Consider the following 10,425-nt stretch of genomic DNA (forward strand, 5'->3'; position numbering starts at 1 on the left):
GATAGAGGGACAGGAGGGGTAGAGGGCTGGGGGGCAGATAGAGGACAGGAGGGGTAGAGGGCTGGGGGGCAGATAGAGGACAGGAGGGGTAGAGGGCTAAAGAGGGGGGGGGGGGCAGATAGAGGACAGGAGGGGTAGAGGGCTGGGGGGCAGATAGAGGACAGGAGGGGTAGAGGGCTGGGGGCAGATAGAGGACAGGAGGGGTAGAGGGCTGGGGGCAGATAGAGGACAGGAGGGGTAGAGGGCTGGGGGCAGATAGAGGACAGGAGGGGTAGAGGGCTGGGGGCAGATAGAGGACAGGAGGGGTAGAGGGGCTGGGGGCAGATAGAGGACAGGAGGGGTAGAGGGCTGGGGGGCAGATAGAGGACAGGAGGGGTAGAGGGCTGGGGGCAGATAGAGGACAGGAGGGGTAGAGGGCTGGGGGCAGATAGAGGACAGGAGGGGTAGAGGGCTGGGGGCAGATAGAGGACAGGAGGGGTAGAGGGCTGGGGGCGGCGGGGTGTACGTAGCCGAGTCTCAGTGTGGTGGCAGGCTGGCAGTCATATGCAGCCCCCAGACATAGCCCCTGTGTCAACTTCAACACGCCGCTATGACCACTGCAAATAAGACATTAAAAAGCATCTAGTTGTTCTATCACTTTGTCAGGAAGAAAATAGGAAGTAAAGGAAATGACTTGGTGTCCTACAGCCCTACCAAGCTGGCCAGTAGATGCTTTACAGCTCACCGCTTTTCACCCCATTCTCCACTATGGCCACGTGACCAACTATAAATACTTCAGACTAGAGTAGACTAGAGTCGGGGGGAGTTTCTGATTAACACTACTGTAGCTACAGGCAACAAGCAGACAAAGACTGCTCTGTACTAGACTATACCTGGAGGATGGAAGATGCAATACTATGCAGTAAGTAGGGTGTTTTACAGCAGTGGCAGATGACACTGCACTCACTAGAACACAATTGTTGGGGCAAAATCCAGGCATGTGAGAGACTGGCTTATGAGACAGGGGGGTCAGAGTTAAAGCGGCAATCAGCAGTATAAACAATAACAAAGCATTCCCCCCCATGGGAGTAAAACAAGCTTATATTTTGGGTTCTGATTGAGTACGACAGTTGAACTAATCATTAACTTATAAGTCCAGAAATGTATGTATCAACGGCTGATTGCCTTTACAGGCCCATAATGGGGACAACGCAGCACATCCTCTGCCATGTGCCTTTAAATAAGCAACATGTTTGGGTTGTGAATTCATCAGGTCTGCCTGTGGTGAAGAGAGAAGTGAGTGAGGCCCACAGTGTTTTCTGGTTTTCTACCTCGTTAACCTCCAGCCAATCAGTACAAATGATTAAGTGACAATCAATTGATCAAGTAGAATGCTAGGGAGAAACTAAAACCATCAGGACTGTGGAACTGTAGGGTCTGTGCTGTGCACCCCTGCCCAGCCATGTGTTGGTCCATAAAGCTAAGATGTGGCTGGCAGGTGAGGCTAGTTTTTAGCCTTTAATCCACCTGTAACCCCAGAGACCTGAGCTGATCTCTCTGGCTCAATGGGAAAGACACAGACACTAGAGGCTTATCCAGAGGACAGGAGCCAAGGATCAGGTCAGGTGTGTTAGTGCTGGGCTGGAACAAAAGCCTACACACACTGTAGCACTCCAGGTGGACCAAAGGGCAGGGCTGGAGACTACTAAAGACATCCCTCCCGGCCACATACACTGCTCTAGCCTGTGATCATGGTCATCATTCCCTGGGTGCACAAGTTCCTTACTTGCATTAGTAGTCTACACTGAAAAATATAATAGATTGTTTCTTTTCTCAAAATTACTTTGAAGATACTGAATTTGGCCAACAGTGCAAGGCCTCTGCCTGTGAGTTTACTTTCTCTAACATGTATAAATGTAGAGAGCTCAATCAACTTCAAATTGACATGAAGACAATACTACATAAAAATAAATAAACAGGCCAATATAATTCACATTTCTCTCACTAGGCTGTTTTATACTCTCTGAGAAACATGTTTTCCCCTTATTACACATTTATTACAGACTCATAATGACAGACTCATATTATGAGTTTATGGTCGTTTATGTCAATAGGGCAAACTGTCCCAACTGCGTACACTTTCGAAACGATTATCATAAATTAACCACAGTGGAGGCGTGGACACACTTACTTGACTCATGAGGCTGCTCTGTCAGATATTAGTGTGCGTTACCGCGGGCGTTTTCACAAGCCTTGTCCGGTTGAACTGTACAGCGTAAAAGTCCTCGAGCCCGGTTAGAAAAAGGAATTCACTTTAAATCCAGAACGGCAATAGCCTACTATTTCTCATGAATAAAAACACAGCACGGGAATAGGCAGGCAACTGGCAACAGTAAAACTCTCCGCTCCAGGTTTGAAATGAAGAGGAAGAATCCACTAAATCAGAGGGAGTCGTGCTACGCAGGTTCTCAGTGAGATTGAGTGAGGGAGGGAAAGGAGGACGAGAAGGAAAGGGGGATTATCCCGCTAATGTTTGTTTCCCGTCGGTAATGTGCGACACTTCCACCGCTCTCTCTCAGTCTCTGTCTCTCTCTGTCGGTCTCTATATCTCTCTCCTTATTTACTCCCTCACACATACACGCGATCGCTGAACAAGTTTCTATGGTGAATGCTCTGGCGTGCGGCACATACACACACTACTCACCACTGCTGCCAGTCTGTCTGACGTATGTTCAGTCAACACGTGCCAAATAAATAAACCACCCGAGTCGGAGTAGAGCTACATTTCCATTCTGGTTTAGCATGCAGAGAAAACGTTGATCTCTTACCAGTCAATCACTTGCACATGTCCTTCTGTTCCATCAAAGCTTCAGTCGTTCTGCATGCATTTCAGTCTTCGTTTCTGTCTCTCCGTTTGGCTTTATCTCAATCTCTTGCTCTCATCTGTGTTTCAGTCCGCTATTTTAGTCTTTCTGTCAGTCTGTGTCTGAGTGTTCCGTCAGGGTGGTCTCTAAGGGCACCAGGTCCATAGGTTTACAGAGCACCTGGGAGAGACATACAGGAGAGATACAGTATGAGACTGGGGCTGGTGGTAATATCATAGATTTATATGTAGTTTATACACACACACACGGCCAATTCAAACAGTGAGACACCTGCTTTTAATCTTAACACAGATGATTAAACTCAAATGGATGTACATTTTCAGTGAGTAATGTACTCTCCCTGCCCTGAAATACACAGGGCAAACAGAAAGTATTAAGTATTGGTCTGTAGCTCACGGGAGCTCTACAGTGGAAGCTATTGGAACTGCACCTGTTTACTAGAACTGTAGTGTTGGATGGGTGGATGGACTTAAAACATGTCCTACCACTCTACAGCAGTAGGCTACTTCTATCTGCTCTAACCCACTTTGCAGCTCACTCACACATACACACACACACACACACACACACACACACACACACACACACACACACACACACACACACACACACACACACACACACACACACACACACACACACACACACACACACACACACACACACAATCTACCTATTATTTATGTGAGACAGGACTGTTAACAACACATGCACAGTAATCCCAGTAGCATTTTAACAACAATGAAAGGATGTCTCAACAAGCTGTATAATATGAGGGGGTATAATATGAGGGGGTATTTCAAAGCATGCTTTCAACTCATGTTCCATAGGACCGTGCTTTAAGCTTATTCTCTCCATCCCTTTACTCATAGGCACATAGACTCTCTCTCTCACACACACACACACACACACACACACATGTGGCATGTAGCTCCCTGGTTCAGAGGCCAGAGTGTAAGGGCAGTACCACCAGAGATATTTTAAGCTCAGATACACTCTAGAATTTCAGCCTGGACACACAGCAATCACACAGTACTGCAGTGATAGCCAGTCAGACAGTGGTTAACAGTAGCTATGGAATTGTTGCATTGTAATTGTATACAGTAGTTACGCTTCTAGAATGTACACCACAAACCCTGCCTGTCAGGGATGTGACATGACCAACATGACCAACTAGACTGTAACGACGCAAGAGACCACAAGCTAAAGGCTACACTAAAGGTGTAAGTCTACTTATGATAAAAAGAGTCAACCTAATGTACTTCCTGACGGACCGCCCCCAGGTGGTGAAGGTAGGAAACAACACCTCCACTTTGCTGATCCTCAACACTGGGGCCCCACAAGGGTGCGTGCTCAGCTCCCTCCTGTACTCCCTGTTCACCCATGACTGCGTGGCCAAGCACGCCTCCAACTCAATCATCAAGTTTGCAGACGACACGACAGTAGTAGGCTTGATTACCAACAATGACAAGACCGCCTACAGGGAGGAGGTGAGGGCTCTGGGAGTGTGGTGCCAGGAAAATAACCTCTCACTCAACGTCAACAAAACAAAGGAGATGATCGTGGACTTCAGGAAACAGCAGAGGGTGCACCCCCCTATACACATCGACGGGACTGCAGTAGAGAAGGTGGAAAGTTCCTTGGCATACACATCACTGACAAACTGAAATGGGCCACCCACGCAGACAGTGTGGTGAAGAAGGCGCAACAGAGCCTCTTCAACCTCAGGAGGCTGAAGAAATTTGGCTTGGCACCTAAAACCCTCACAAACTTTTACAGATGCACAATTGAGAGCATCCTGTCGGGCTGTATCACCGCCTGGTACGGCAACTGCACCGCCTGTAACCGCAGGGCTCTCCAGAGGGTGGTGCGGTCTGCCGAACGCATTACCGGGGCCAAACTACCCGCCCTCCAAGACACCTACAGCACCCGATGTCACAGGAAGGCCAAAAAGATCATCAAGGACATCAACCACCCGAGCCATTGCCTGTTCACCCCACTATCATCCAGAAGGCGAGATCAGTATACGTGCATCAAAGCTGGGACCGAGAGAATAAAAACAGCTTCTATCTCAAGGCCATCAGACTGTTAAATAGCCATCACTAGCACATTAAAGGCTGCTGCTGCTTATTGAAATCACTGGCCACTTTAAGAAATTGAACAATAGTCACATTAATAATGTTTACATATCTTGCAGTACTCATCTCATATGTATATACTGTATTCTATTCTATAATATTCTACTGTATCTTAGTCCATGCCGCTCTGTCATTGCTTGTCCATATATGTATATATTCTTAAATTCCATTCCTTACTAGATTTGTGTGTATTGGGTATATGTTGTGAAATTGTTAGATATTACTTGTTAGATATTACTGCACTGTCGGAGCTAGTAACACAAGCATTTCGCTACACCCACAATAACATCTGCTAAACATATGTATGTGACAAATACAATTTTATTTTATTTGGTTTGAAGCTAGGAGGGTCGTTCCATATCATTTCAGCAACCCATGACACCCACCATCTAAGATTGTTCTGAAATAATTTATGTAGTTAGAAACAGATAAGATTAGCATTCCTGTAACATTATTTTGTTTAAATATAATTTGGTCTCTTAGAATTTAAGCTAATTGATTGCACCCAAATTGGCCATTTAAATTTATAGGATTCATATAATATTCAATAAATATAGTAACTAATATCCGATTTTGAACAAACTTTTTTCTAGCAATGTGTAAGACGAGGAATCCAAAGAAATGGTAAAAAGCCACCCACAGACCACCCACACCCCACGCCAATCCCACCCCAACAACGAGTATACAGTATCAGTTCTCTATGTCTGCCAAGTAGTATGGAGCTGCGGCTTGGAGTATTGTTTCTTCATCCTATGTAATGTATTTTTAGTGAATTTGATGATGGGTTTTTTCCCCTGTTCAGTGAAATTAGTCATTGAAGTTGTTTGGTTTATGTCCCACCCAACATCCTGATATTACCAGGTTCTGACCACTACATGGTGCTGTTCCTGCTACTATGTGATTCTTTAAAAATAATCTCTCCCCCCTTAATGTTAAAGGGATAGTTCACCCAAATTACCAAATGACATAATGGTTTCCTTACCTTTTTATGCCGTTTATGGACAAGGTATGACAGCAAAAGCATGGGTTGCTGTCATATCTTGTCCATAAACTGCTTACAAGGTAAAAGCCAATTTATGCTTGTCCGGAAAATGTGGTCGGAGGCTTCGTATGGAGGGTGTGATGCAATTGCAGAGCCTCCGAAGGCCAAATCAAGCTCCGTACCGCATCGCTGTGTGCCTCTCAAATGTTGTAACAATGCGGAGGGCTCCATATAACTCCGCAATGACATGATTGGTTGATGGTAGGTGGGGGCTGTACATCCTGTATAAACACAAACTCACCTCCTTTACAGCTTCCTTCACAATAGCTCTGCTCTGCTAAGCACAATAAGTATGAAAGCCCTGAAGTCTGCATCGCAGTAAATGCTGTATGGCCACTTCAGATCCGGATTGACCATGCAGAGCCTTTAAGTAAACCAATATGTAATTTTGTAATCGTCATGAATCTTGTTCTGGAGACATCTCTGCTGAGTGGTCACTAGCTGGAATAGCCACAAAGTCATAAAATCAGATTTTAAACCTAACCCTAAACTTAACCACACTGCTAACCCTAATGCCTAACCTTAACCTTAAATGAAGGTTTTTGTTTTCAATAATTTTTACAATATCGGTCAGTTCTGCCTCCAGGAGGGCCCAATGACCAACCATTACAGAACCACAAAACATTCTATACTTGCATACATCCAGTACTGTATATTAACACTGCCCTTGAATGCTGAGCTATTCCACTGGGCACAAACTGGTTGAATCAACATTGTTTCAATGTAATTTGTCAACGTTTTGTGACGTGGAATCTACGTGGAAAATACATAGCATTTGAAAAAAGTATTCAACTGTTGTTTTGAGGGTGAACTTTCAACCGCAGGATTGTCATCATGGTAACCACATTTCAAAATAGACAAACCTGTTGAATTTGTATCTTTAACACAACTTCAGATCTTCAACGTTAGATTCACAATAAGAAAAAAAAAACAATAGGCTGGGCAGCACCTCCTACTGGAGAATGTATCTATTTACAGCTATTCGTTTGGTCTCCCATCCAGGGTTTTAACCAAGCCCAGCTAGGATATTTGTCACTGAATATTACCAATGTGCTATCGTGAGAATGATTGTTGAGAGATCTCCACTTAAAAACTAAATAGATTCACTGTTGCTATCGAAGTCATTCCAAAGGGTAAATTTAACAGAGCAAATTAAATGTGACCATACTTCATCACTTATATAGGCCTATCATCAATGATGCCATTTAGGCCCATATAGCAATTGTAAAGTCATCAACAGCTATTGTTTCAATTCAACAGAGAATTAAACTAAAAATAGACAATACCTAGGGTTTCAAGCTCTGGTTGATTTAAAATGTAATGATATTGAATTGTGTTTGGTTGTCAACGCAATCAAATATCAACATTTGAAGGAGATGTATCTCCTGCTTCGATATCTGTGCCACTGACTTAGTCTGGCTTTAATCCCAGTTTGTCTGGAATAATTGAAATGATTATTGATTATTAATTATATTGATATGATAATTGATTATGAGCACGTTCATAATTTATATGTTGGATTCAAGTCTCCATCTCAACCCCCCAAAAGTTAAAGAATAGGACTAAATTACAGTAAATCAAACTTTATTTAAAGTGCATTTAGAGACGGAGACTTAAATCCAACATATCAATTATTAATTTGCAAAAAAACTGGAATTAAAGCCAGACTAAGTCAGTGACACAGATGGAACTAACCAAGCAGATCATATCCTTCAAATGTTGATATTTGGTTGCATTGACAACCTAACACAATTCAATATCACTTTTGCAATACAAAAAATAGTTTATTTCCTTGTCGATAAATTAACAAATTATATTTTGGGTTCACGTCTCCAACTCAACCAAAAATGTAAATTAAAGAATGGGATTAAGCCAGTGGTTGAGATGGAACTACCCAAGCAGTGAATACATCTCCTTTAAATGTTGATATTTGGTTGCACTGTCAACCAAACATAATTCAATATAAATGTTGTAATACAGTTAATAGCCTAAAGTTAAGGCTATCTTACAAACTAATGTAACATTAAACCTTAAAATTAGTAACAGATCATTGGCCACAATTTGAGGCTACTGTAACTATAAATGTCTTCTATGTAATCATATAAAGCGTGCATGTTCAAGATAGCATGCATAGGTCATCGCAGGTCTGTGGAGATCTTCACAATTGCTGTAATAATCTGTGCAGAATCTCGAACGCCATTGATCACTTGCACCATGTACTTTTAATGTATTTCAATGTCCTTAGTAGCTCGGTTGGTAGAGCATGGCGCTTGTAACGCCAGGGTAGTGGGTTCGATTCCTGGGACCACCCACATGTAAAATGTATGCACGCATGACTATAAATCACTTTGGATAGAAAAGTCTGCTAAATGGCACATATTACTATAATAATAATGTAATCTCAACTGCAATACAGGTCATTTGGTTCTGCTATTAGATGAAGCACATAGATAAGTAACACAATCTGTTGTATAAATAAACAAAATATCTGACACTGTATAACCATTTTAACTTTGCTGTGCTTCTAAATAGTTGAAAGCACAGTGATAGATATTTGTGTGACAACTAAACCAAAAATCTGACATTGTTTTTCCATTGGAATTTGGTTGTGCTTTTAGATGGTTGAAAACATTGTGATTACACATAGGAAATTCAACTAACTTTTGCGGTCTTTTTTGTTGTTGTGAATATATGTTTTAATTTCATCAATCAATGTCTCAACAAAATGTTACCCAATTATCCACGTTGAAATGCCGTGGTGTGCCCAGTGGGATGTAGCTATATACTGTAGCTTGCTACAAGTGCAGTAAAGATTATAACAGTGAATTTGACATTGTTTTATGTTGTTTTTCATGGTCAAAATGTAACTTTACGTCTCGGGCCACTCCTGATTGACTCCTGCAGCAGTGGCCGTGCATCTCGCCATGGTCGGACAGGCAGACACAGACGGACAGGCAGACACAGACGGACAGCAGACTAGGGGAACCTTAGCCAACCACACACAGAGGTGAGAGAGGCTCGACTATGGGAGGCATTACAAGTCCTTTAGATTTTCCTTTAGATGGTTTCTGTTCAGCAGATGAAGCCATACTATTAGTATATCATGAGAAAACACCATAGAAAACATCTCTGTTTTCATGTTCTCTAATCTGTCATGCCATGTTTCTAACACTGGACATTTGCAGCGCACTCAGACACTGTCCCATAGACAGACTAGCCCACACACTCTTAAACGCTCTCACACACTCACAAACTCTTGTATGACTATGTGGCACACTCTTTTCAGCCCAAAACTCTCTAACATGAAACTCCAGAGGAGCTATGAGTCGGTAAGAGTTCACTGTGCATTACACACTCACTCACCAGTGCTGCTTGTATTATCTTCCCCTGGAAGGTTCCCTCCAGCTCCAGCTGAGGGTCAGACCACTCTATTCTTTATCTCAGAAAAGAAGGGATGAAACTGAACGAAGGAGTAAAAGAAGGTATAAAGCCAGACCAGCTGGCTTAGAGGAGAGAACCCAGAGAGCTGGGTGACTGTGTTTGGCTCAGAGCTAACTGTACACTGAGAGGAGAGAGACATAACCAGGCCCCAGCAGCACCCTGGAACACACACACACCCTGTGACCTCCCCAGTACGTGCTGGTTGGGTGCGTGTCTGTGGCAGAGGTCTAGTCAACGGTCTCTGTCACTGGGTATATTTAGCTATTTTTCTCCAACTACACGGCGACATACTGTAGGTGGTGTGTGTGTGTGTCGCTGACACTCTGGCCTTTGTAGGCCTTGGCATAAGAGCCCAGGATTACTGGTCTAAAGGCCTATGGCTCTTCACATTACAGAGAGAGAGAGGGGTGGTGGTGGGAGAGAGACGGAGAGAGAGAAAGCAATCAAACCTGTGAACACTGCCTAGATTTCAACACACTGAGCATCTGCTATAGGCTGAGGATTAGGTTACACCTGTCCACTTCTCTCAGATCACTGCAGATGAAGGAAATGATATGAGGTGACGACTCAGGAGAGGAAGCTACTAGAAACAGTTCCTATAGGTTTAGTGTGAGGATACAGTGATTCTTGAGGACCAAGGATAACACACACATGCAAATACACAATGATAACAAATAGTGGGCAGCACATTGGTCACAGCTGTGGGCATCTCTTTATGCATGAGAGCTCAGGTATAAACCTACTCTATAGCTGTTCTATTGCACTTCACAACTTTAATGGCTTCTCCACACCGATGACTTTACTGTACTTGGCTACTACATGCTGACTCCACAGATTCACCACACACACAGTCTGGAATTGACATGGCGAATATTTCATTTGAGCCTAAAGCTAAGCAGTCCTAAAGTCTGTCTGTCTGTCTGAGAGTTCAGCTCAGGTC

General features: G+C 43.4%; 1 protein-coding gene across 4 annotated transcripts in view; it reads right to left on the minus strand.

The window, feature by feature from the left end:
• The window catches only part of LOC121582673 (myocyte-specific enhancer factor 2C), a 33,734-nt gene extending 24,037 nt beyond the window's left edge, over positions 1–9,697 (minus strand). For 2 of the 4 annotated variants that reach the window (XM_041898655.2, XM_041898652.2), the window contains exons 1-2: positions 9,408–9,697; positions 2,808–3,023 (exon numbers count right to left, since the gene is read on the minus strand). The gene's annotated coding sequence lies outside the window, so the exon portion shown is untranslated. Of the gene's footprint in view, positions 1–2,170; positions 2,665–2,807; positions 3,024–9,407 lie in introns of those variants that run through there. The other 2 variants (XM_041898653.2, XM_041898654.2) reach the window with 2 other exon arrangements.
• Positions 9,698–10,425: the final 728 nt, after the last annotated feature.

This window comes from Coregonus clupeaformis, chromosome 15, assembly GCF_020615455.1.
Source record: "Coregonus clupeaformis isolate EN_2021a chromosome 15, ASM2061545v1, whole genome shotgun sequence".
In the NCBI taxonomy this organism is placed as follows: domain Eukaryota; kingdom Metazoa; phylum Chordata; class Actinopteri; order Salmoniformes; family Salmonidae; genus Coregonus; species Coregonus clupeaformis.